At 40.6% G+C, this 26,794-nt stretch overlaps 1 long non-coding RNA gene across 1 annotated transcript in view; it reads right to left on the bottom strand.

The window, feature by feature from the left end:
- LOC135966915 (uncharacterized) overlaps positions 1–26,794 on the bottom strand; it is an 87,277-nt gene that overhangs the window by 38,268 nt on the left and 22,215 nt on the right. The window lies entirely within an intron of this gene.

The following is a 26,794-nucleotide window of genomic DNA, read 5'->3' as shown; positions in this document are numbered from 1 at the left end:
GGCTCACACCTGTAATCCCAGCACTTTGGGAGGCTGAGGTGGGTGGATCACCTGAGGTCAGGAGTTCAAGACCAGCCTGGCCAACATGGTGAAACCTTGTCTCTACTAAAAATACAAAAATTAACTGGGCATGGTGGCGCGTGCCTATAGTCCCAGCTACTCAGGAGGCTGAGGCAGGAGAATAGCTTGGACCCAGGAGTTGGAGGTTGCAGTGAGCCAAGATCACTCCATTGCACTCCAGCCTGGGCAACAAAGTCAGACTCCATCTCGGGAAAAGAAGAAAAAAGAAAAAAAAAAAAAAAAAAAAGAAATCATATAAGAAAAAGGAGGGGGTAAAACATCCAAGCAAGAAAGGAACAAGTAAAGCTATCTCTATTTGCAGATGATGTGATCTTATAAATAGGAAATATCATGAAATCCACCAAAAAACCCTCAGAGCTAATAAACAAATTTAACAAAGTAATAGGATACAAGATCAGCATGCAGAAACCAGTTATATTTCTGTGCACTAGCAATGAACCATCTGTAAAGGAAATTAAGAAAGCAATCCCATTTATAGTAGCATCGAAAGAATAAAATACTTAGGAATACATTTAACCAAAGAGGAGCAGAACTAATATGCTGAAAGCTGTAGAACACTGCTGAAAATAATTAAAGAAGACCAAAATAAATGGAAAGAATTCACATATTTATGGTTTGGAAGACTTGATCTTGTAAAGATGACACTGTTCCCCAAAGTGATCTACAGATTCAGAGCAATTCCTGTCAAAATCCAAAACCTTTGTTGCAGAAATGGAAAAAGTCTGTCCTGAAATGCATATGTCATCTCAAGGCACCCCAAACATCAAGACAATCTTGGAAACGAAAGACAAAATTGGAGGACCCACACTTCACAATTTCTTTTTTCTTTCTTTTATCTTTTTTTTCAAGACAGAGTCTCGCTCTGTTGCCCAGGCTGAAGTGCAATGGCACAATCGCAGCTCACTGCACCCTCCGCCTCCAGGGTTCAAGCGATTCTCCTGCCTCAGCCTCTCAAGTAAACTGGGATTACAGGCACCTACCACCACACCCAGCTAATTGTTGTATTTTTAGTAGAGACGGGGTTTTGCCATCTTGGTCAGGCTGGTCTCAAACTCCTGAGCTCACGTGATCCACCCGCTTCGGCCTCCCAAAGTGCTGGGATTACAGGCATGACCGACCACACCTGGCCTCACAATTTCAAAACTCACTACAAAGCTACAGTAATCAGGGCTGCGTGTGGTGGCTCACGCCTGTAATCTCAGCACTTTGGGAGGCCAAAGTGGGTGTATCACAAGGTCAAGAGTTCGAGACCAGCCTGGCCAACATGGTGAAACCCCATCTCTAGTAAAAATACAAAAATTGGTGGCATGCACCTGTAATGCCAGCTACTCCAGAGGCTGAGAAGGAGAATCGCTTGAACCCAGGAGGCAGAGGTTGCAGTGAGCTGGGATTGTGTCACTGCACTCCAGCCTGGGCGACAGAGTAAAACTCCGTTTCAAAAAACAACGACAACAAAGGCTACAGTAATCAAAACACTGTGGTACTGGCATAAGAGACATATGAATCAGTGGAATAGAATTGAGCATCTGGAAATAAACCATACATCTATGGCCAATTGATTTTCATCAAGGGCGCCAAAACAATTCAGTGAGGGAAAGAACAATAAGTAGGGCTGGAAGAATTGGATACTCACATGCAAAATAATAATCTTGAACTATTACCACATACCGTCTACAAAAATTAACTCAAGATGGACAAAAGACCTACATGTAAGAACTATGAAAGTAGGAAAGTGTAAAATATAAAACTCTTGGCCAGGTGCAGTGGCTCACGCCTGTAATTCCAGCTTTTTGGGAGGCCGAGGCAGGTGGATCACCTGAGGTCAGGAGTTCCAGACCAGCCTGGCCAACATGGTGAAATCTCATGTCTACTAAAAATACAAAAATTAGCCAGGTGTGGTGGCAGGCACCTGTAATCTCAGCTACTCAGGAGGCTGAGGCAGGAGAATTGCTTGAACCCGGGAGGTGGAAGTTGTGGTGAGCTGAGGCGCCATTGCACTCCAGCCTAGACAACAAGAGCAAAACTCTGTCTTTAAAAAAAAAAATATATATATATATATATATATATATGTGTGTGTGTGTATATATATGTATGTATGTATATATGTGTGTGTATATATGTGTGTGTATATATGTATGTATGTATATATATTTGTGTGTGTGTATATATATGTATGTGTGTATATATATGCTCTCAGAAGAAAACACAGGCAAACATCTTCCTGGCCTTGGATTTGGCAGTCTTAGGTATGACACCAAAAGCAACAAAAGAAAAGAATAAGTAAATAGAGTTTCATTAAAATTAAAAACTTGTGTATCAAAGGACACTATCAAGAGAGTAAAAAGGGGCCAAGCAGGGTGGCTCAGGCCTGTAATGGGAGGCCATTAGAGGAGATGGAGACCAAGGCAGGAGAATCAAATGAGCTCAGGAGTTCAAGAACAGCCTGGGCAACATAGTGAGACTTTGTCTCTACTAAAAATTAAAAAAAATAAAAAATTAGCCAGGCCTGTAACCTGCATCTGTAGTCCTAGCGACTCAAAGGCTAAGGTGGGAGGATGGCTTGAACCTGGGAGATGGAGGCTGCAGTGAGCTATGATCACACAACTGCACTCCAGCTTGGGCAACAGAGTTATACCCTGTCTCAAAATGAAATGAAATAAGAGAGAAAGTAGAAAGAAAACCCACAAGGAAGGAAACATATTTGTAAATTATACATCTGATAAGTATTTAGTATCCAGAATATATAAAGAACTCCCACAACCAAACAATTAAAAGACAAAGAGCTCAATTTGAAAATGGGCAAAGAGGGCTGGGAGCAGAGGCTCATGCCCTGCACTTTGGGAGGCTAAAGTGGGAGGATCTCTTCAGGCCAGGGGTTCAAGACCAGCCTGGCAAAATAGCAAGACCCTGTCTGTACAAAATAAAAATTAAAAATTTAGCTGGCCATGGTGGTGCATGCCTGTTGACCCAGCTACTTGGGACCCTGGGGCAAGAAGATCTCTTAAGCCCAGGATGCAGCGAGCCATGATCATGGCACTGCACTTCCTCCTGGACAATAAAGTGAGACCCCCCAATCTCTTTTAAAAAATGGGCAAAGGACTTGAATCCACATTTCTCCAAAGAAGATATACAAATAGCCAACAAGCACATGAAAGGGTGCTCAATAATATTAGTCATTAGGAAATCAGAACCGTGATGAGATACAACTTCACACTCACTAGATTGGCCATAATTTTTTAAGTAGAAAATTACATTGATGAGGAGGTAGAGAATTTGGAACCCTCATCTGTTGCTGATAAAAATGCAAAATGGCACAGCCACTGTGCAAGACAGTTTTGTGGTTCCTTAAAAAGTTACACATAGAATTACCACATGACCCAGCCATTCCATTTCTAGGTATATATTTGAAAGGATTGAAAACAGGTATTCAAACAAATACTTGTACACAAACGTTCATAGCAGAAATCTTCACAATAGCCAAAAGGTGTAAACAACTAAAATGTTCATCAATTGATAAATGGGTAAGCAAAATGTGGTATAATCACACAGCAGAATATTATTTGGCCATAAAAAGAATGAAGTACTGAGACATGCTACAACATGGATGAACCTTGAAAACATTAAGTTAGGTGAAAGCAACCAGACACAAAAGGTCACATATTGTATGATTTCATTTATATGAAATATCCAGAACAGGTAAATTATCAGGGGCTGTGGGTAGAGGAGGAATGGGGAATGACTACTAATGAGTACGTGATTTTTTCCCAGGGGGAGAGTGACCGGAGGATGATGAAAATGTTTTGGAGTTAGATGGAGGTGATGGTTATACGACATTGTGCATGTACTAAATGCCACTGAATTGTACGCTTAGTTAATGATTAATTTTGTGTTATGTGAATTTCATCCCAATTTTTTAAAAAAAGGAAAGAACATTCAAGCAAATACAAATCAGTTAAGGAATATAAAAGTAGTCTGCAAAAATTATGATTTCATACGATGACTGTAGCTTAGCAGTTGTTTGTGAGCATATGTGGTCCTCCTTTTGGGGGATTTCCAGACAGAGGACTATGCAAGGAAATATGGCTCCTATTTTTCAAGTGAAAGCATGAATAGGAATATTGTGTTTTGTAAAGATAATGTGAAAACATTTGTATCAAAAGACTAATAGAGCCAAGCCATATGAAGTAAATAAAGGCTCTAATGTCATGAGAACCTTGAGAGAGCTGTAAGCAAAGTTCTGAAGGAATGAAATGGAAGAAGTAATTATGTCTTCAGTAGAAAGTCCAAACTAACTAGGACAGCAATATGAAGTGAATTTTGGCTATACAGCTTCTTTCTTTTTTTCTTACTTTTTTTTTTTTTTTTTTTGAGACGGAGAGTCTTACTGTGTTGCCCAGGCTGGAGTGCAGTGGCATGATCTCAGCTCACTGCAGCCTCCATCTCCCAGGTTCAAGCAATTCTCCTGCCTCAGCCTCCTGAGTAGCTGGGATTAAGGTCCCTGCCACCATGCCCAGCTAATTTTTGTATTTTTAGTAGAGATGGGGTTTCACCATGTTGGCCAGGCTGGTCTCGAACTCCTGACCTCAGATGATCTGCCTGCCTCGGCCTCCCAAAGTGTTGGGATTACAGGCATGAGCCACTGTGCCTGGCCCTATACAGCTTATTTCTTCAATTCTTCCTAATAACCCTAAAGGTTGAAATTATTATACCCATCTATGGCAAAGATTACTAGTCCCTTTCTCTACCATATGCATTTTCTCTTTCATAGAGACAGAAAGTTTTAGCTGAGGACATAGCTGCCCAAAATAAAAATATCCCCCAGACTCCCTTGCAGCTAGGTGTAGTTTTATACAGTTGGCCATGTGACTGGGTTGGCCAGAATTTAGTCACATGGCCAATTGTATAAAACTAGAAGCATCATATGGAAACTTCTGGGAAACTTCTAAGGAAAAAACTGATTTATGTCTTGTTCCTTCTTCCCTCTTTTTCCTTCCCTTCTTCTTGAAGGATATAATGTGTCTCCAGAGGCACCAACTTGGGCCATAAGATGACTTCTATATTAGGAACAGAAGTCAAGCATGGCAGAGCAAAAAGATAGGAGCTGGTGCTCAAAACTATGGGGCCCCATATTCCTCTCAGATGACTTAATTCTGGACTCTTATTCGAAAGAGAAATGCATTCTATCCTATTTAAACCAATCCTATATGGAGTTTTCTTTCTTGTATGTGAATCAAATCTTAATGGATACATTATTTTGCAGATGACAAAACCGAAAGGATAAGTAAAGTGCACAAGATCACACACCAGAAACTCACCAAGATGGGATTCAAATACAGTTCTGTAATTCCAGTGGTCATGCTATTCTGTCTTTGCTGATTCTTCTTTTAGGATTCTCCAGGGTCTGGTTGTGGTCTACATTTCCAGATTCTTCTTTTGCTACTCACTTATACCCTAGGTTTTGCCTTTTCGAAAGATTTGGGCCAGTGCTTCCTTGGGTTCAGCTTCTCATGTTACCTCCAATAATACAGATCTTTCAGCTGGGTTGTTTTTATTGCAGCCTCCAACATCATAGAAATTACATGCTGGCATATAACGGTTGGGCTGGGAAGTGATCTGAGGGGCATGAACCACGATGCATTTAAAATTGCTTTTCCCTTTGTTCTTTCTCCTCATCCTCAAAACAAAACGGTACAATTCAGTCCTGTCCCCCACTTTAGGCTAAATTGATAAGAGCATTAGTTGGTATTTATTCACTCAATAAATATTTATTGAACATAGATATAGAATCTGTCAGCCATTATGTGAGAAGCCCAGGGTACAACAGTACCTACACTCAAGGAATTTACATATAAGTGTGCAACTTGGAGTGTGGTGGGCCTCAGATGTCAGCTTCCACATTGTGTTTTCTAAATTCTTTTTTTTTTTTTTTTAAGAGATAATGTCTTGCTATGTTGTCCAGGCTAGAGGGCAGCGGCTATTCACAGGTGTGTTCATGATGCACCAGCTTGGAACTCCTGGGCTCAAGCAATCCTCCTGCCTCAGCCTCTCAACTAGCTGGGACTACAGACTCATGCCACCACGCCTGGCTATGTTGTCTTTTCAGTGAAGTTTCATGAGCTCTTGTGTACACAGACCCTTTCATTTGTCCTCTCATTTGCCTACAAATCACACCTGGATATATTTGAATTCACACCAGCTATACAGATCTTTGCTTTGCGATTCCAGATACAGATAGGCAGGGTTTACATAGAGAAGAGGGGGAGAGGACTATTGACCTCATACTCACCTAGTGACAGGTTCCCAGTGGTTCAAGTAAGAAATTCAAGGATCATCTAGACTCAGTCCCCATATCTAATTCATCACTAAATCCTCCCACTTCTATCTCTTAATCAGTCTCAAATTCATCTCGTCTCCATCTGTATTGTCATTGTTTTAGTTCAGGCAAATATTGTTCCTATTTTACATGTGTACAATCATCTCTGTATTATTAGTATGCTAAGGCTGCCATAACCAAATACCACAGGCTGAGTGGCTTCAACAACAGAAATTTATTTTCTCACTGGTCTGGCAGTTAGAAGTCTCATATCACAGTTCTGGCAGATTTGGTTTCTGGTGAGGTCTTTTTTACTGGCTTAGAGACAGTTGCCTTTTTGTTGTGTATTCACATGTTCTCTTCTCTGTGTATGCAGGGATAGATCACTGGTGTCTCTTCTGTCTCTTCCTATTCTTATAAGGACGCCAATCCTATTGTATTAGGGCCCCACCCTTGTGACCTTGTTTAACCTTATTTACCTTCCTAAAAGCCCTATTTCCAAATATATTGGGGTTAGGGCTTCAGCACATGAATTAGGGGCAGGATCGGGGGCAAAGGGACACAATTCAGTCCATAAAAACCTCCACACTACATTCTGAGTAATCTTTCCAAGAGACAAAGCTGATCATGTCACTGCTTTGCTTTTAATTTTTTACAGTTCTGGGTCTCTTAGGGTTCTTTGGTTGGGAAAACAACTAATCAGGATCACCTTAAGGGGGTTTCAGGAGCTTACAGAACTGAAGGGGAGGCTGAAGAGCCAGGCTTAGAATGAGGTAGTTCCTGAGGTTTCAGTAACAGGGATTGGTGCACTGACTTGGTTGGGTACTTACGCTGCTAGGAGCAGACTCTCTCTGGTTCTCTCCTTATGTTACACTGCTCAAGATACAAAGTCTCTGGTTGCACTGAATGTACTTCGTGCACTGAACTGTACACTTCAAACTGTTAAAATGGCAATTTTTTGGCCGGGCGTGGTGGCTCATACCTGTAATCTCAGCATTTTGGGAGGCCGAGGTGGGTAGATCACCTGAGGTCAGGAGTTCGAGACCAGCCTGGCTTTTTATTTTTATTTTTATTTTTTTGCGACAGAATCTCGCTTTGTCACCCAGGCTGGAGTGCAGTGGCACAATCTCGGCTCACTGTAACCTCTGCCTCCCAAGTTCAAGAGATTCTCCTGCTTCAGCCTCCGGAGTAGCTGGGACTACAGGCGCCTGCCACCACGCCCGGCTAATTTTTGTATTTTCAGTAGATGCAGGGTTTCACCATGTTGGTCAGGCTGGTCTCAAACTCTTGACCTCAAATGATCCAGCCACCTGGGCCTCCCAAAGTGCTGGGATGACAGATGTGAGCCACCGCACCCTGTAAAATGGCAAATTTTATGTTACATATTTTTGTACCACAATTTTTAAAAAGTTAACAGTGGCCTTCATGTAGCCAAATGCTTAAAATGTTCTGGAAGGCAATTTTAGAGTGATGAAATACAAATATAGCTTTTTATCTCTAGGCATTAGATGACACATGGTAATACATGAAGTTAAATAAATGCGATCAAGCTAAATAAAATTGATACAGTTGTGTTTGACTTTGGAAGTAACAAAAAAAGACAAATAGAGAAAGACAGAAGATGATCAGACCTTGACATTTCTTCCTTCTTTCAATAGACACCTCTTTCTTTCAGGCTTTGTCATTTTTAGTACTAAGCACTAAAAGGACTTTTGTAAATCATTATTTCCAGTACAGGGAAATATTTTCATCAAACTAAGTTTGATGAAACTTGGCTTATGTTAATAATATTGGAAAAAATCTTCCTGGATATTATACCTAAGATTTACTTCTAAAAACTCTGGGGACTGAAGCAAATGGAGAAGTTTACAGATAAAGCAGATTGACCATGAATTGATCATTTTTCAGAATGAGTTTGGGTTCATGGAGATTCATTATACTATTTCCTCTACTTTTGTGTATGTGTGAATTCTCCACAATGAAAAGGTTTTTTAAATCCTAAAAAACAAAAATCTCTGAAACAGAAAGTGTAGTGAGTGTAGTTTAGGTCACATGCTTACCCCTTGACTGTGTCAGAGAGGTGAAGGAAGAAGCCTCTAGGGACTCCTTTGGTTTCTGAAGTAGGAAAGCATTTGTATTTATCATCCTGACAATGAGACACAATGGGGGTGAGGTAATTCTCCCAAAAGACATTGGGGTGCAATTAGGAAGAGGGATGAAGGCTGGGTGTCCATATAATGACAAATACCCACTTCTGTGCATGACAGATGGGGCACTTTATCAACTTTCGTCCCTCATCTCTTATCTCCTCCACTACAGCCTGCACTCCAGCCAGGCCAGCAACCTTGTGCCTTTCTGTACCCTGCCCTTGACTGTGTTTGTGCCCTGATGAAAGTCTACTCAGACTGCAGACTCAATTCAGATGTCATCTCCTTCAACTTTCTAAGCAGGAGGTGGTAGATTTTGGATGGCTCTTGACTCTTCATCTCACAGTGTATTTAGAGTAGTGGTCCTGCACCAAAATCAGTGGACAAACTGGTTAAAACACATATTGCTGGGCCCAGTCCTTAGAGTTTCTGTTTCAGTAGGTTTTGGGTGGGCACCTGAAAATTTGCATTTTTAAGTTCCCAGGTGATGCTGATGCTGCTGGTCCAGGGACAGCACTCTATGAACCTCTGATTTGGAACATTGGTGTCCAAATCTGACTACATATCAGCCTCAAATGTGGAATGTTAAAAGTATATGACTTCCTGGATTGGCTGTAGGCTTGAAGAATCAGATACTCTGGGAGTGGGATCCAGGAATCTGCATTTTGAAGTAGATTCCCAGCTGTTATTTCTGCAGTGGTCCTGACAATTTTTTGGATAGGTACTGGGGACCACAGCATCTGAGGGCACTGATTAGTCATAGCACCTCCCCTCACCCTTTAGGCAAAGTGAAGGAGAGGCTGGTATATTTCTTCCTAACAGGATGGAAGCAGCCCTGAAGAACACGATGCCTTCTTACTGGTTAAAAGATTATAGTGGGCCAGGCACAGTGGCTCATGCCTGTAACCCCAGCACTTTGGGAGTCTGAGGTGGGAGGATAACTTGAGCCCAGGAGTTCACAACCAGCCTGGACAACAAGGTGAGACTCTGTCTCTACAAATAGAAAAAAATTAGGTAGGCATGGTGGCTCATGCCTATAGCTACTTAGGAGGCTGAGGTGGGAGGATCACTTAAGCCACAGAGGTCAGGCTGCAGCAAACCATGATCGTACCACTATACTCCAGCCTGAGCAATACAGTAAGACCCTGCCCTGTCTCAAAAAAAAAAAAAAAAAAAAAGATTATAGTGAAGATTAACATAATCTCAAATATTCAGAAAGTGCCCTTGTTAGTACTTTAAAATTTTTAATTGAAATCAGATGTCAATTTCTACCTCTTAAATGAGCAAAGTATTGAAATAATTTAATAGATAGAGATAGTGAGTTGAAATGCACACTCTCATTTATTACTATTGGCATTATAAACTGATACACTCTCTTCGAAAACCAATTTGGTAACCTACATCAAGATCCAGGAAATGGGCCAAGATCCAGAAAATAGGCCAGGTGCAGTAGCTCATGGCTATAATCCCAGAACTTTGAGAAGCCAAGGTAGGAGAATCACCTGAGGCCAGGAGTTCAAGACCAGCCTGGGTACCATAGCAAGACCCTATCTCTACAAAAAATAAAAATGTAGCCCATGTGGTGGTGTGTGCCTGTAGTCCCAACTACTTGGGAAGCTGAGGTGGGAATTTCCCTTCATCCAGGAGATTGAAGTTGCAGTGAGCTGTAATGGTGCCACTGCACTCCAGGCTGGGTGACAGAGCAAGACCCTGTTTAAATATATATATATATAAAAAATATATATAATATATATAAAATATATATAATATATTATATATAATATATAAAAATATAAATATGTATATAAATATTTAAAATATATAATATATAATAAATATAAATATAAATATAAATATATATATATATATATATATATATATATATATATATATATATGGCCGGGCAAGGTGACTCACTCCTGTAATCCCAGCACTTTGGAAGGCCAAGGCGGGCAGATCATGAGGTCAGGAGATCGAGACCATTCTGGCCAACACGGTGAAACCCCGTCTCTACCAAAAAATGCAAAAATTAGCTGGGCATGGTGGTGCGCGCCTGTAATCCCAGCTACTTGGGAGGCTGAGGCAGGAGAGTTGCTTGAACCCGGGAGGCAGAGGTTATGGTAAGCCGAGATTGTGCCACTGCACTCCACCCTCGATGACAGAGCAAGACTCCATCTCAAAAGAAAACGAAACGAAACAAAAAGTATGTGTGTGTGTGTATATATATATAATTTAAATTTAAAAAACAGAAAATATTTTATTTGATTTTGTAATCTTGATTTAATGACTTTTAAAAAAAATTTTTTCAGACAAAGTCTTGCTCTGTTGCCCAGGCTGGAGTGCCGTGGTATGATGTCAGCTTACTGCCACCTCTGCCTCCCAGGTTCATGCAACTCTCCTGCCTCAGCCTCCTGAGTAGCTAGGATTACAGGTGTGTGCCAGCATGCCCAGCTAATTTTTGTGTTTTTAGCAGAGACCAGGTTTCACCATGTTGGCCAGGCTGGTCTCGAACTCCTGACCTCAGGCAATCCGCCCACCTCAGCCTCCCAAAGGAATTACAGGTGTGAGCCACCATGCCCATCAATTTAATGACCTTTGCTTCAGTAATCTCACTTCTGGGTATTAATCCAAAGAAACTAATCCATAATATATTAAAACACACAAATGAATACATATTACAGTATTATTATAATAGTAAAACACTATAAGCAGTTTGAATGTCTAAAAATAGGGCATTGATGAAGTAAATACATATACTTGATGGACTTTTATAAGGAAATTTAAATACTGGTTGTTTATTCATTCATACAAAAAAATAAAATAGTTGCCAAGATGTCCCCAAAAGGTTAATTTGCACTTTTCCCAGCATTGTATTTGTATCTTCAATAATAATGGACGTTATCATTTTTAAAAATAGCTGTCAATGGTATTTGTGCTGTTTCATGTATTACTTTTATAGTAGAAACATGCTATTAATAAAATCATATTTTTACAAGATTATGTCAAGTAGGGAGAGATGCATATCAAGTGCCAGGGCTGAATATCAGTGTTTTTATTTCTTTCAGTTCCTGTAATTGTATGCAGCTTAAATTTTGAATTGGTCTAATTCAGGATAGCTTTTGCCTCTGAAAAGAACTATTCATTGAAGGCCTGATGGTGTCTTACTTGTTTTCCTCTTACTGAACCCTATATATTCGTTTGATTCATTTAATTTTTCTTGCCCATGAAGGACAAATTTCTCATATGTATATACTTGTATTCATTGAAATAAGGAATCATATCTAAAATACATCAGGAGCCTTTAAAATATTCTAATATTTAGGCCTATTAACTATATTGCTGAAAATAAATAATAAGGCTCTAATGCAAAATGGTTTTAATATTTTAAAATTATCCAGGTAGTAGAGGAAATGTAAGAAAATTATGTTTATAAGGCAGTTTAAGAAAATGGGAAGATATAATAACGTTAAATGGAAAAATTATGATTGTACTACGTAAAATAAATTCATTATTACCATAGCTGTCTAAAATAAATGTACTATGATCATAACTATGAAAAAATAAGCATTTAAAATACTACAAAAACTCTAAAATGCTAGCCTGGTTCTACTTGAAGCATGAGAGAATAAATTATTTTCTTCTTTATACTTAGATGTATTTTCCAAATTTCTTCTATAGTGAGCATGTAGTGCTTTTATATTTAGAAAAATGAAAATATATAAAGACTATTTCAGTTGAAATGGACAGAAATACAACTCTAGTTTAAGCCAAAAAGAGAGAAATTGAAGAGAGTAAGGAGGGAGAAAGAGAATTATTTCCTGGATGAATTTGGCTTCAGGCCCAGATGGAAATTATATTGTCAGGTCTCTCACATTCCCCCTCCCCCAATATCTCAGCTCAGCTTCCTCTGTGTGGTGACCTCATTTTCTTCCATTTTCCAGGCTGCCAGAGAAGTAGGTTGCCCACAGCTCTAGGCTTACATCATCTGCTTTAGGAATCCCAGTGGAAAGAGACTGCTCTCTCCCAGTGTCTCTATATCAATTCCAGAGAATTCTTAGAGGCGCTGCTTGACCCACAGGTCCACCCCTAAACTAATCACAGTCTCTGGGGAATAGAGTATTAAGATTGGGCAGGCTTGTGACATACACCCACATCTGTCCCAGAGAAGAACATCCGGCACTGGAAGAGAGAAATAGCATGATGGCCAGACAAATTAAGAAAGATATTGGGGACTGGGAGTAGTGGCTCACACCTGCAATCCCAGCACTTTGGGAGGTAAAGACTTGAGGATTGCTTGAGGCCAGGAGTTCAAGACCAGCCTGGTAAATAGAGTGAGATCATGTCCAAAAAAAAAAAGAGGCCAGGTGAGGTGGCTTACATCTAATAATCGCAGTATTTTGGGAGGCCAAGGCAGACGGATCACCTGAGGTCAGGAGTTTGAGATCAGCCTAGCCAACATGGTGAAACTCTGTCTCTACTAAAAAGACAAAAATTAGCCAGCGTGGCATATGCCTATAGTAACAGCTACCTGGGAAGTTGAGGCAGAAAAATTGCTTGAAGCCAGGAGGCAGAGATTGCAGTGAGTCGAGATCGTGTCACTACACTCCTGCCTGGGTGACAGAGCTAGACGCCAGCTCCAAAAAAAAAAGACAGAAAGAGAGAGAGCACAGTGACTGAAAGTCTAGGAACTGTGGGCCATGGTCCTACAATGCAAATGTCATCTAAATTTGCTTTCCAGGCAGTGAAATAAGTTCTTGCTGCCCTGGATCTGTACATGTGAGGAACAAGTCTCCCTCACCTATCCTATTCCAGGACTGCACCCCTTTAGCCACCAACTTCTTGTTGGCGTGATTATAGAGACTGGGTATATTGTCTTAGGCTTTTAACAATGATAGGCTTATTTCCAAGGTGGGTTTTCAGGCTATACAACTCCCTTCCGACCTCAGCTGACTTTTTGCCAATTTTATACAAGGGGATTCCATAGCCTAGGCACTAATACCAGAAATCTTACCATGCCTTTGCAGTTTCTGTCTCTCAACACATCTCAGCTTTGCCCATCCTGTAGGCTCTCAATGTGCCCATCCTATAGTTCCCCATAATGACTAACCTGCCTCTGGTGTATCCCGGTGGATAGTGTTTTGCCACAGGTATGAATTTTAATTATGGTTGGCAGGGAATAACAGAGTTGCTTGAGAGAGAGGGATGAGGGAAATGGGATTCCCTAATATGTAGGCTCTTATCAAGTCCCTAGTGCATTTCCTGCCTCTCTCCTTTATGTTAGTTTCATGTTGGAGGACACAGTTCAGCTTTTTCAAGTCAGCAAGAATAATTATTGTTTGACCCCCAGTGGTTCTGGATTGCTGGCTAAAGGCAGAACAGGCCTTCCCACATGCTGTTGCATTTCTGCTTTCAGACAAGTGAACTTGGATTCAAACTTGTCCCTTCCTCCTCCTAGCTTAGCAGGGCTTCCTCTCAGTATCTCCATGTTTGCATCATCCTGTTTGGCAATGTTTTCAGAGAAATGGGGCACTGTGTTTGACTGAGCCTGAGTCATGTGCCCATTTCTGAGGGAGTGGAATTTATTGGAGAAAGAAAGAAAGAGTGGGAATACATTCTGAAGTAGACTACAAGCTATAGTTTAACCCTCCCTTACTCCCTTCCTTCCTTCCTTTCCACTGGCATGAAAATCTATAATCTTTTAAAATGGTTTTATTTATTTATTTATTTATTTATTTATTATTTTGAGACAGAATCTCGCCCTGTCACACAGGCTGGAGTGCAATAGCATGATCTTCACTCACTGCAACCTCCGCCTCCTGGGTTCAAGCAATTCTCCTGCCCCAGCCTCCTGAGTAGCTGGGATTACAGGTGCGTGCCACCACACCCAGCTAATTTTTTTGTATCTTTATTAGAGACGGGCTTTCACCTCGGCCAGGCTAGTCTTGAACTAGCCTTCTATAGTGAGCATGTAGTGCACGTGAGCCACCGTGCCCAGCCTCTCTCTCTCTCTCTCTCTATATATATATATATATAATTTTTTTTTTTTTTGAGATGGAGTTTTGTTCTTGTTGCCCAGGCTGGAATGCAATGGCACGATCTTGACTCACCACAACCTCCACCTCACGAGTTCAAGCGATTCTCCTGCTTCAGCCTCCCAAGTAGCTGTGATTACAGGCATACACCACCACGACCAGGTAATTTTGTATTTTTAGTAGAGATGAGGTTTCTCCATGTTGGTCAGGCTGGTCTCAAACTCCTGACCTCAGGTGATCTGCCTGCCTCAGACTCCCAAAGTGCTGGGATTACAGGCATGAGCCACCATCCTATTTTAAAGAAAAAAAAATTAGTGTTTCACATAAAAGTATTTATTTGTTTATTTATTTATTGAGACAGGGTCTTGCTCTGTAACCCAGGCTGGAGTGCAGTGGCGCAAGCTCAGCTCACGGCAACCCCCACCTTCCAGGCTGAAGCAACCCCCCTACCTCAGCCTCACAGTACCAGCTAAGAGTAGATACTGGAGATGGGGTCTCTCCATCTTGCCCAGGCTGATTTCAAACTTCTGGGCTCAAGAGATCCCCCTGCCTCGGCATCCCAAAGTGCTGGGGTTATAAACATGAGCCACCGTGCCCGGCCGTAAAAATCTTTAAAGCTAAAACTGTAAATACATGAGTAGAAAAGATTATTAGGATCACATCTTAATCTTTAAAAATTACAAGGGCCGGGCGCAGTGGCTCACGCCTGTAATCCCAGCACCTTGGGAGGCCGAGGTGGAAGGATCACGAGGTCAGGAGATCGAGACCATCCTGGCTAACGTGGTGAAACCCCGTCTCTGCCAAAAAAAAAAAAAAAACCAAAACAAACAAACAAAAAAATTAGCCGAGAGTGGTAGCGGGCGCCTGTAGTTCCAGCTACTCCGGAGGCCGAGGCAGGAGAATCGCTTGAACCCGGGAGGCGGAGCTTGCACTGAGCCAAGATCGCCCCACTGCACTCCAGCCTGGGCGACAGAGCGAGACTCTGTCCCAAAAAAAAAAAAAAAAAAAAAAAAAAAAGAAGAAGAAGAAATTACAAGGGGAGGCTGGGCACAGTGGCTCACGGCTGTAATCCCAGCATTTTGGAATGCTGAGGCGGACAGATCACTTGAGTTTAGGAGTTCAAGACCAGCCTGGCCAACATGGTGAAACCTCATCTCTACCAGAAAATACAAAAATTAGCCAGGTAGTGGCGGGTGCCTGCAGTCCCAGCTACTCAGGAGGCTGAGACAGGAGAATCACTTGAACCCGGAAGGCAGTGGGTGCAGTGAGCCAAGATCATGTTACTGCACTCCAGCCTGGGCGTCAGAATTAGACCCTGTCTAAAAAAAAAAAAAAAAAAAAAAAAAAAAATTACAAGGTGATCTCAAATAAAATGAGAAAGAGTCGGAGCCAGAGAAAAAGGAAAACAGCAGAAGACTTTGTCACCCTATCTTCACACTATCAGAAATGCAGGAGCCAATCCTGTAAATATTCATCAACTTCTTTAGCTTTTCTTTCAACAACAGCTTCCAAATGTTTAACATGTAGAGTCTAAATTTCAAAAGTACTTTTAGAATGTGGCTTGTTTAGTGCTATATCCATCATTTTCATTTACATATATGTTTTGTTTTCATAACAATATGTTTGATGTTTTGTTTTGTTTTGAGACAGAGTCCCGCTCTGTCGCTCAGGCTGGAGTGTAATGGCGTGATCTTGGCTCACTGCAACCTCAGCCTCCCAGGTTCAGGTGATTCTCATGCCTCAGCCTCCCAAGTAGCTGGGATTACAGGCGTACACCACCATGCCCAGCTAATTTTTGTATTTTCAGTAGAGATGGAGTTTCACATGTTGGCCAGGCTGGTCTCCAACTCCTGACCTCAAGTGATCTGCCCGTCTCAGCCTCCCAAAGTGTTGGGATTACAGGCGTGAGCCATGCCCGGCCAGTATCTACTTTTGACCTAAAAAACCTCATTTTTAGGTTTATAGTATCAGAAGATTTCCTCCCCAGTCAAGAGCTTTCAGCCAGCTTTGAACTTCCTCACCCAGAGACTCTTTTGCATCTTGGTTCTCTGTCTTGTTTTTCTTCATAGCCCCATGTTCAATCCAGATCCCTGTTACAGTGAGCCTAGCCCACTTATTCATGGAGATAGACTGGAAAATATAACTTCAACATGCTGTTAAATTTTTTTTGAGTTTTTAAAAATAAACGTTTTACTTCAGAACAATTTTAGATTTACAGAAAGTTGTAAAGATAGTACAGAGCGTCTCTGCATATCCTCCATCCAGTGTCCCCTAATGTTAACATCTTATCTAGCCAGGATATATTTGTGAAAACCAGGAAATTAATATTGGTACATGACTATTAACTAAACTCCAGACTGTATGATTTCAGCAGTTTTCCACAATTTTTTTAAAATTCCAGGATCCTTTCCAAGATAGCACATTGTATTTAGTGAGCTAAATTTTAAAACAAATTAATTTTTCAAGTTGTTCCCTGTTAAGCTATGACAATTACGAAGAATATGGCATTTTAATATTTAAGATAAACTATTCATTAGCAAAAACAACACAAGTTGTCAAGATGCCACTTGTTCTGTGATTATAAGCTCCTCAGGGAAGAGCCTCTATTATTTGTTTGGCACATTCTAGCTATATATAGTTTCGTACATTCTCTACAGGATGTAGTTTTCACAGCAGTAAGAGCTGAGAGAAGTATAAGAAGCTTAAAGTATTTTTACTTTGAGTGGAAAACAAGCTCATTCTTTCTAATGTAATTAGCAGAGTTAGAATTTTGTTCTTATGTCATGCTATAAAAGATAGTGTGAATATATAGCTTATTAATACGTTATAAAACTAATCTAATTATTGCAGTCTGAGCCACAGACTCAAACTGCAAAAGACCACAGAAACAGATTCTTTTTCAACCAGCTTCTGCAGGGGGAAAAGGACACTTGCCAACAAAACCCAAAATCTCTTTCTAGGAGTCATATTTGGAGTAATCTGGGGGAAAGTAAAAGTTATTATACTTTGCAATTTTAAATAAAGACATTTTCAGACTGGTGGAAGCTATCTTATATTCAAGGCTCTTTAAAAAAATCTACATATAACTTTCATTTTAAGAGACCAGTATTTTAGGCATTAAAACAAAAGAGCTATAAAGAATTCCACTTGAAGTCAATTCAAGGACTTATTCAATACAAGAGAAATACAGAGCTTAGCTAAGTATATATTCCAATCTAGTTCCTGCCACAGTTAGCTGGTATCTTCAGGAGCTATCATCAATCATAGGATGACATGCAAAATTCTTGTAGAAAGCATGCGCTCACTCTCTCCCAGAAAAAAAAAAAAAAAATTGTGTTACCTAAGTTATTTTGTAAAACCCACAGAAGGCAAAGACAGAGGAAGAATGCAACAAGGAACAACAAAATATTTTGCCAAGCATTAGAATATAAAGAAGACAAATGAAGATATTATATATTTAACTCTTCATTTAGAAATTTATTTTCTGGAGGAATAAGGAATATAGTAATTTACCTAATAAATAAAAAGAGAAAATAAAATGTTTACATAGCACCTTATTACATTCTAATCACTTGCTCGTGTATAATATCTTGAATTGTTAACTGATGACTTTATATTTTAGGCACAGCTACCATGGTTGCTGGCACAAAGTAAGCAAGGTCTCATTGTCCTCTGAAGACTTTTCAAATATCACTTCCTCTGGGAAGCTCTTTGATTTTTCCCAGCTCCAATATGAGAGTAGTATCTGCTGTCTGTCCTGTATGTTCCTAACATACTCAACCAATTAATTTTACCAATTAATTTCTATGAAAGCACTTATCACATTGTCACCTCTTTAGGGACACTATTTTGTGCAACTTTTTATCTTCATAAAAAGTAAAGCTGGCCATGGTGGTGTGCACCTGTAGTCCCAGCTATCCCAGAGACTGAGGCAGGAGGATTAGTTGAGCCCAGGGGTTTGAGTCCAGCCTGGGCAACATAGCAAGACCCTGTCTCTTAACAAACAAACAAAAAGTAAGTGACAGTGTTATGGGCTGAATTATGTTCCCCCGCCCCACCTATATTTGAAATCCTAACCCACAGTACCTTAGAATATGACTGTATTTGGAGATGGAAGAGTCTTGAAAGAGGTGATTCAGTTAAAACGAGATAGTTAGGGTACATCAGTTAGGATACAACTGATGTCCTTATAAAGAAGTGGAAATGTGGACACAAAGAGAGTAGCCAGTAGATAAGAATACAGAGGAAAGGCTATGTGAGGTCACAGTGAGAAGGTGGCCAAACGCAAGCCAAGGAGAGTGGGAAGAAACAAACCCTGCTGACACCTTGATCTCAGACTTCTAGCCTCCGGAACTGTGAGAAAATAAATTTCTGTTGTTTAAGGCATCCAGTCTGTGGTGTTTTGTTATGGCAACCCCAGTAAACCAATACAGACAGTCACAGGTAAATGACAAATAGAAAATGTTTTAAAAATGAGAGCTATTATGTGTAATTGGCAGTTACTATGTATATACATCTTGTATATAGATTATTTATGCACAGGCTTAGCAAGCTTTAGGAATTTATGTCTCTGCATTCATGCTCCCCTTGTGATTGTCTTTAAGTTCTATGACTCTTTGTTAGGCAGTTGAGTGAATTATTGTTTTTCAAGATTTGCATTCAAGAAATTTTGAGAGAACTCTTAACCATTACAAAGACTTCTATCATACATAAAATTGATTCCCTGAGGTAAATCATTGTGTCCTACAATTCAATTGTATGAACATTTTATTTAGGTAAGGGGCATAGAAAATTATCAGGATTCAAATTAATTCAGAAGGAAAATAGCTCTGGATTTTTCATAAATTTGTATTAACTTTTTTCATAATTCATTTAGATTTTTCATAAGAAATACAGTGAGAAAATAAGGTAAGAGTTTTGATAATTTTTTACATAAAATGGGGAAAATTAAATTAAAAATGAAAATGCTTAAATTATTGCTGTTAGGTAAAATAATAAATAAATAATTTCAAGTCTTACCTGTATGATTCATGGAATCATAGCTTAAAATGTAACTGATCGCATCATTCTCTGCTCTCAATACTGCAAGGACTTCCCCTATTGACCTTGTCTTGAGGGCTCTGAATGACCTGGCTTCAGGCTACCTGTTCTGACTTCATTTTCTACCTTTTCCCCCTTTTCTCTCTGGGCTTTAGCCACAAAACCTTGAGAATCCTGACATACACTAATTCCATCTACCTGGAGAACGGCTTTTTCTGAGTCACATGACTTGTTCTTTCCCTTTATTCCAAGCTCTACTTAATGTCACCTGATCAGGTCTTCACTAATCATCCAGATAAACAGCATCTCTGTCATTCCCTTTCTCCATATCTATTGTTTTCTTCTTTTTTTCAGAGCATCTCTTAATACCTGGGCATTATATCTTTGTTTATCCATTTATTGTCTCTCTCCTCCTACCCGATTTTCAGCTCCCCAAGGACAAGAGCTTTGTCAAGAAATACTACAGGATGAATATCTGTAGCATTACACACTGAAGTCTGACATAACAGCTTTTCATAGTCCTTAATGATATAATAAATACTGGAATGTACCAAATAATGCTGAAGAGATGTATCCAATTATACACTGATTACATTATGTTGTCCCAGAAATCTCTATATTTGTCATTGTGTTCTGTGTGTTTGATGCCTTTGAAGGTGTCTTCTGCTCAGAACTTTCACCCAGTCTCTCACAACTGCCCCCAACTGCCCCTGGTCCCCAGAAACAAATCTTTGGTAAAAGCAACACTGTTCAGTAGAAATAAAATATGTGCCACACATGTACTTTAAATTTTTCTAGTAATAGTAATGCTAATAGTAATTAAAATGAAATGTAGTTCTACCAAAATAATAAAGCTGTGTGTGATGGAAAAAAAATTAACATTGCTTCAGTTTTAAAATTTAAATCAATAAAAATTAAATAAAATAAAAAATTCAGTTCCTCAGTGACATTTCAAGTGCTCCATAGCCATTATGTGGCTGGGAACTTCTGTATTGGGCGGTATGGGATATAAAGCACCTGATGCTACCTCCAGGGCATACCTGATTGGAGTGACAGCAGCCTGATCCAATCAGATTCCTCTTCCCAGGATTTTGAATTTTGAGCTGAGATACAGAGAGATTAGAGAAGTTTGGCGCTGAGTCATGTTTGTGGCAGAATTACAAGGGAAGGTTCATGAGCAGCTGTTGCCAGGGTCCCCAGAGCTTCCTTAGCTCCCACCCTTCATGGCTTGTTCAGTTCTTTGGATTCTGTGAGAGAGCCAATAATTTCCAATAAATTATTTTCTCCCTTGAGCCAGCTCAAGCTGGTTTCTGTTACTTGCAATGGTACTAATTTAAATAAATAAATAAATCTTAGCAACAAAGTTTTCTTAAAAGGAGATACATAAAATAACATAATTAGGCAGATGTGTATGCAAAACTGCTTTGACTACTTTAGAAAATCTTAATTGTCCAGGGTGTTATCGACTGTGAACAAAATGGAACACAGTGTAGATAATTCAAGAGTAAACTGATACAAAAAGAGCATTTATTTGGTCTTGAAATGCATTTGTGTGAATTGGGGTTGGGGATGGGGGCAGAGCAAAAACAAGATACAGCTTTCTAATTGTTTTACAGAGAATTTAATCAGCACGAATTCTCCAAGAATGACGCTGATCACACAGCAGGTGCTTGATAAATGCATGTTGATTAATTGATTTAGAATACACCAGCTGTCGGTGAAAGAATGTGATCCACAATCAAACCATTTGACAGAAGAAAGCCAGGATGGCTTTTAAAATTAGTAACAACATGGAAATCTACATGCAAATAATCCAGAGATGGTGCTGCTGTCTTTGGTTCCCTTCCTAGATGAGAACAAGATAAATCATACTCTGCATTGGGAAAAAGGTATTTAGTGTTTAAGGCTGTAAACAGAGGAACACATTCTCCAGTCATTTGTTTCTAGCAGTATGTGTGTATCCGGAAGGCCTTTTGATTGCAGATACCAAGTTGTGGGAGGGAGAAAGGCAGTGAGAAGCACATGTGATCATAAGTGATCTCCCCTGATCCTGGTGAGCTTTGAATTTTCCTCCTCTTAAATTTCACAAGGTTGAAAAAGAGAAGTAAAAAAGAATTTTGGGCCGGGCGCGGTGGCTCAAGCCTGTAATCCCAGCACTTTGGGAGGCCGAGACGGGCGGATCACAAGGTCAGGAGATCGAGACCATCCTGGCTAACATGGTGAAACCCCGTCTCTACTAAAAATACAAAAAAACTAGCCGGGCGAGGTGGCGGGCGCCTGTAGTCCCAGCTACTCGGGAGGCTGAGGCAGGAGAATGGCGCAAACCCGGGAGGCGGAGCTTGCAGTGAGCTGAGATCCGGCCACTGCACTCCAGCCTGGGCGACAGAGCGAGACTCCGTCTCAAAAAAAAAAAAAAAAAAAAAGAATTTTGGAAAGCCAGGCTTAAATGGGTGGAGGTGAATCTAATCAAGCCTCTAGAACTTCTACCAGCTTACAGAAAGTATCAGATAAAGAATGCACACAAGGACATAATCAGCCAAATCTAGGAAGTGGGAAATTCTACAGGACAAATGACCTGGTTTTTTCAATAGATACTAAATTCTAGAATTATTTTGTAAATAACATGATTGTATTGGATGACAGTATCCCCTGGTAGAATACTGTTTTAGGCTGGGATTCCTAGATACAAATTCTGGGTGGAGAGTTGAATGCAGAAGTTTATTGCAGCGAGACCACCGTGAGGAAGTAAGGAAGGTGGGACTGAACACTGAAGAAAGTGACCCCAAGGCCAGGTGTGGCGGCTCACACCTGTAATCCCAGCACTTTGGGAGGCTGAGGTGGGTGGATCACCTGAGGTCAGGAGTTCAAGACCATCCTGGCCAACATGGTGAAACCACATCTCCACTAAAAATACAAAATTAGCTGGGGATGGTGGCGTATGCGTGTAATCCCAGCTACTTGGGAGGCTGAGGCAGGAGAATCACTTGAACCCAGGAGGCAGAGGTTACAGTGAGCCGAGATTGCACCATTGCACTCCAGCCTGGGCAACAAGAGTGAAGTTCCATCTCAAAAAAAAAAAAAAAAAAGGAAAGTGACCCCAGTGAGGTTTCAGCTATGGCCTCAGTTTTCCTATGGGGAGTTATGGAGTGGGGATGGCCCTTCAGGATTGTCCCAAAGTAAGGCAAGGGGTCCAGGCTATGTATTCCTACCCTCAGCCAGTCATTTGACATAGGCCACCCCTGGTAAGGGTATAACTTTAGGAGAGGCAGTTCATTGCAGCCAAGAAGTGTTCCCCACAGAAAACAATAATATCCAATACAATAATATAAAACAATTAAATCCTGAGAGTAGGCCAGGTGTGGTGGCTCATGCCTGTAGTCCTAGCACTTTGGGAGGCCGTGGTGGGCTGATTGCTTGAGCACAGGAGTTCGAGACCAGCCTGGGTAGGCAATGTGTCAAAACCCTGTCTGTATTAAAAATACAAAAAAATTAGCTGGCCGTGGTGGCACACAGCTATGATCCCAGGGTGAGGTGGAAGGATTGCTTGAGCCTGAGATTGAGGCTACAGTGAGCTATGATCGTACCACTGCATTCCAGCCTAGGTGACAGACGGAGACCCTATCTCAAAAAGAAAAAAATAATGTATCCTGAGATTAGTGACACTTTGCTATTATTCAAACCATAATTTGCATAATAATGGAATTTTATTTATAGAATTCTAAAATATCATTACTATAAAAGGTCTGGCATTTTATATCAATTATCTTCCGTTGTTCTATATTTTGACATAGAGAAATAAAGAACTGTGTTATACTAACTCGTTAACCTTTAATTATACCACCATTTCTGGAACCCTAGGTGGGGGCACTTTCTTTGCTTGGCTCTCAGGCTGCCATACTTGTTTTTTCCTACTTCACTGGCCACTTCTTCCTCATCTTCTCCAGTGACTGCTCCCCATGTCTGGCCTCTGAATTTTGGAGTGGTTTAGTAGGCTTAGTCCTCAGACCTCTTTTTTTTTTTAATCTACTTTCATTTTTAAAATGTTCTCATCCTCATCCAGTCTCGTGGCTTTTTGTATCAGGTATACTTCATGAATTACAGATATTGATCTCATCCATGAAATCCAGGCTGGTGTATCCAAATGCTTACTCAATATCTCTACTTGAGTATCTATATACATCTTAAACTTAGCATGTTCCAATCAAACCCATTATTTTTTCCCAGATGTTTTGCAAATAATAGTTCCACTCTCTAATTGTTCGAGCCAAAAATCTTGAACTCACTCTTGAGTAATTTAAAGAAAATTTCAGATATTGTATCAATTCACTCATAGATACGGCATTTCGCATCTCTAACTGATAAGAACTTTTATTTTTCACATAAATGCCATACCTACCAAAATTAATGTAATTAATATCATCTAATACTTGGTTTGTATTCAAATATTACCAATTCTTTTCTTCTTTTTTTTTTTTTTTTGAGATGCAGTCTCCATCTATCACCCAGGCTGGAGTGCAGTGGTGCCATCTTGGCTCACTGCAACCTCTGTCTCCAGGTTCAAGTGATTCTCGTGCTTCAGCCTCCCAAGTTGCTGGGATTACAGGCACACACCACCACATCCAGCTAATTTTTGTATTTTTAGTAGAGATGGGGTTTCACCATGCTGGCTACCCTGGTCTCAAACTCCTGACCTCAGGTGATCCGCCTGCCTCAGCCTCCCAAAGCACTGGGATTATAGGTGTGAGCCACCAAGCCCAACCCAAATATTACTAATTCTTTCAAAGATGCCATTTTACAGTTGTTTTGTTCAAATTAAGACTGAATTATAAGGGACAGTCTATAAACTAATATAAAATATGTCAGGTGGTTATTAATACTACAGAGTAGGGAGGTAAAGTAAAAGGGACTATTTGGTTGGCTATTTAACCCAGAGAGTTCAGGAAAGTCCTCTATGAGAAAGTGACATTTAAACAGAGGTGGGAATAAAGTGTTTCAAGGAGAACATGATCAACTGTGTCAAACACTGCAAATGGGTTACATGTAAGAGGATGACTGAGGCTTGATCTTTGGATATGACAACAGGGAGGTCACTGGGTACCTTGACTAAAGCTGCTTTTGTGGAATGGAGGAGGTAAATGCCTGATTGAAATGGGGTCAGGAGAGAATAGAAGGAGATGAAGTGGAAACAGTAAATATAGACAAATTTTTTCACATAAGGGGAGAAATATAGAAGAAACAGTAAATATAGACACGTTTTTTCACATAAGGGGAGATGACAAGTGGGACATTGGCTAGAAGGGATGTGGAACAATGGATAGTTTTTTTTTCTAAAAGGGAGTATTAGAGCATGTTTCATACTAACAGGAATGATTCAGTAGGAAGAAAACATTGATGGTGCAGGTGAGAGAATAATTGCTGGAGAGAGGGCCTTGAGAATGTGAAAGAGGGCCAGGCACGGTGGCTCATGCCTGTAATCCCAGCACTTTGGGAGGCCGCGGCAGGCAGATCACCTGAGGTCAGGAATTCGAGACCAACCTGGCCAACATGGCAAAATCTCATCTCTACTAAAAATACAAAAATTAGCTGGGCATGGTGGCACACGCCTGTGATCCCAGCTACTCACTCAGGAGGCTGGGGCAGGAGAATCATTTGAACCCAGGAGGTAGAGGTTGCAGTGAGCCAAGATCGCACTCCAGCCTGCACTCCAGCCTGGGTAACAAAGCAAGACTCTGTCTCAAAAAAAAAAAAAAAAAAAAAATAGAGTGTGAAAGAGGATGGAATTCAGTGCACAACTGTAGAGTGTGTCTTTAGACAGGAGGATGGACAGTGTATCCACAGTAACAGGAGAGAAGGCAGAATATGTGGGCACTGACGCTGGTAGCTATGGAAATTTTCTCAATGAAGTAGGAAGCAAAGTCATCAGCAGAGGGATCAGATGATGGAGAGTTGAAGAGGGAAAAGGAATGAAATAGCCCTTTGGGAGAGTTGGAGAGTAGACGGGCTAGGGAATGTACAGGAATCTATTAAGACTCATTTGAAAGTGGAGCCATGAATTTGCAGTATTTTCTGCATGGTTGGTTGTCTTTCTCTAGTCACATTTAATTGCTGGGTGTGACACAGGAAGAGAGCTGGATTTAACTGGGCCTGGAGTTTGGCCATAAAGCACAGTGAAGGGAAAGACAGAAAAGATATTTAAGAGTTTATGCAAAAAGTAATTATAATGATGGACCATGAAATACAAGCTGGAGAAGTAGGAAAGAGTGAACTTAACAGGGAGTGATGGGCAGTGAAAAGGCGGTAATGGCCTATAGGTTTCAGGAGTGGAAAAACTGTGGGAGTCAAGGAATAGTTAGAGTGAGCTGGAAAAATAGAAGGTGCTGGTAGATTTAAGGCAAAAATAAGGAATCTAAATTTAAGATAATTGAGAAAATATGGAGTCATATGAACTGATAGTGGTAATGTAAATTAGTATCACCTTTTTCGTGTGGTAGCAACATGGCAATATCTAAAATTGCCATGTTACCGAGCATGGTGGCTCACACCTGTAATCCTAGGACTTTGGGAGGCCGAGGTGGGCAGATCACCTGAGGTCAGGAGTTCGAGACCAGCCTGGCTAACATGGTAAAAGCCCATCTCTAATAAAAATACAGAAAATTAGCTGGGCGTGGTGGCGGGTGCCAGTAACCGGATTGCTGGGTCAAATGGTATTTCTGGTTCTAGATCCTTGAGGAATCGCCATACTGTCTTCCACAATGTTTGAACTAATTTACATTCCCACCAACAATGTAAAAGCATTCCCATTTCTCCACAGCCTTGCCAGCATCTGTTGTTTCTTGACTTTTTAATAATCGCCATTCTGGCCAGGTGCGGTGGCTCATGCCTGTAATCTCAGCACTTTGGGAGGCTGAGGCAAGCAGATCACCTGAGGTCAGGAGTTCAAGACCAGCCTGGCCAACATGGTGAAACCACGTCTGTACTAAAAATACAAAAATTAGCCAGGCATGGTGGCAGGCACCTGTAATCCCAGCTACTTGGGAGGCTGAGGCAGGAGAATGACTTGAGCCCAGGAGGTGGAGTTTGCAGTGAACCAAGATTGCGCCATTGTACTCCAGCCTGGGTGACTAAGGGAGACTGTGTCTCAAAAAAATAAATAAATAAAAATTTTTAAAAATCACCATTCT

This window comes from Macaca fascicularis, chromosome 13 (genome assembly GCF_037993035.2).
Source record: "Macaca fascicularis isolate 582-1 chromosome 13, T2T-MFA8v1.1".
NCBI lineage: Eukaryota > Metazoa > Chordata > Mammalia > Primates > Cercopithecidae > Macaca > Macaca fascicularis.
This window is presented reverse-complemented; position numbering and strand designations above follow the sequence as displayed.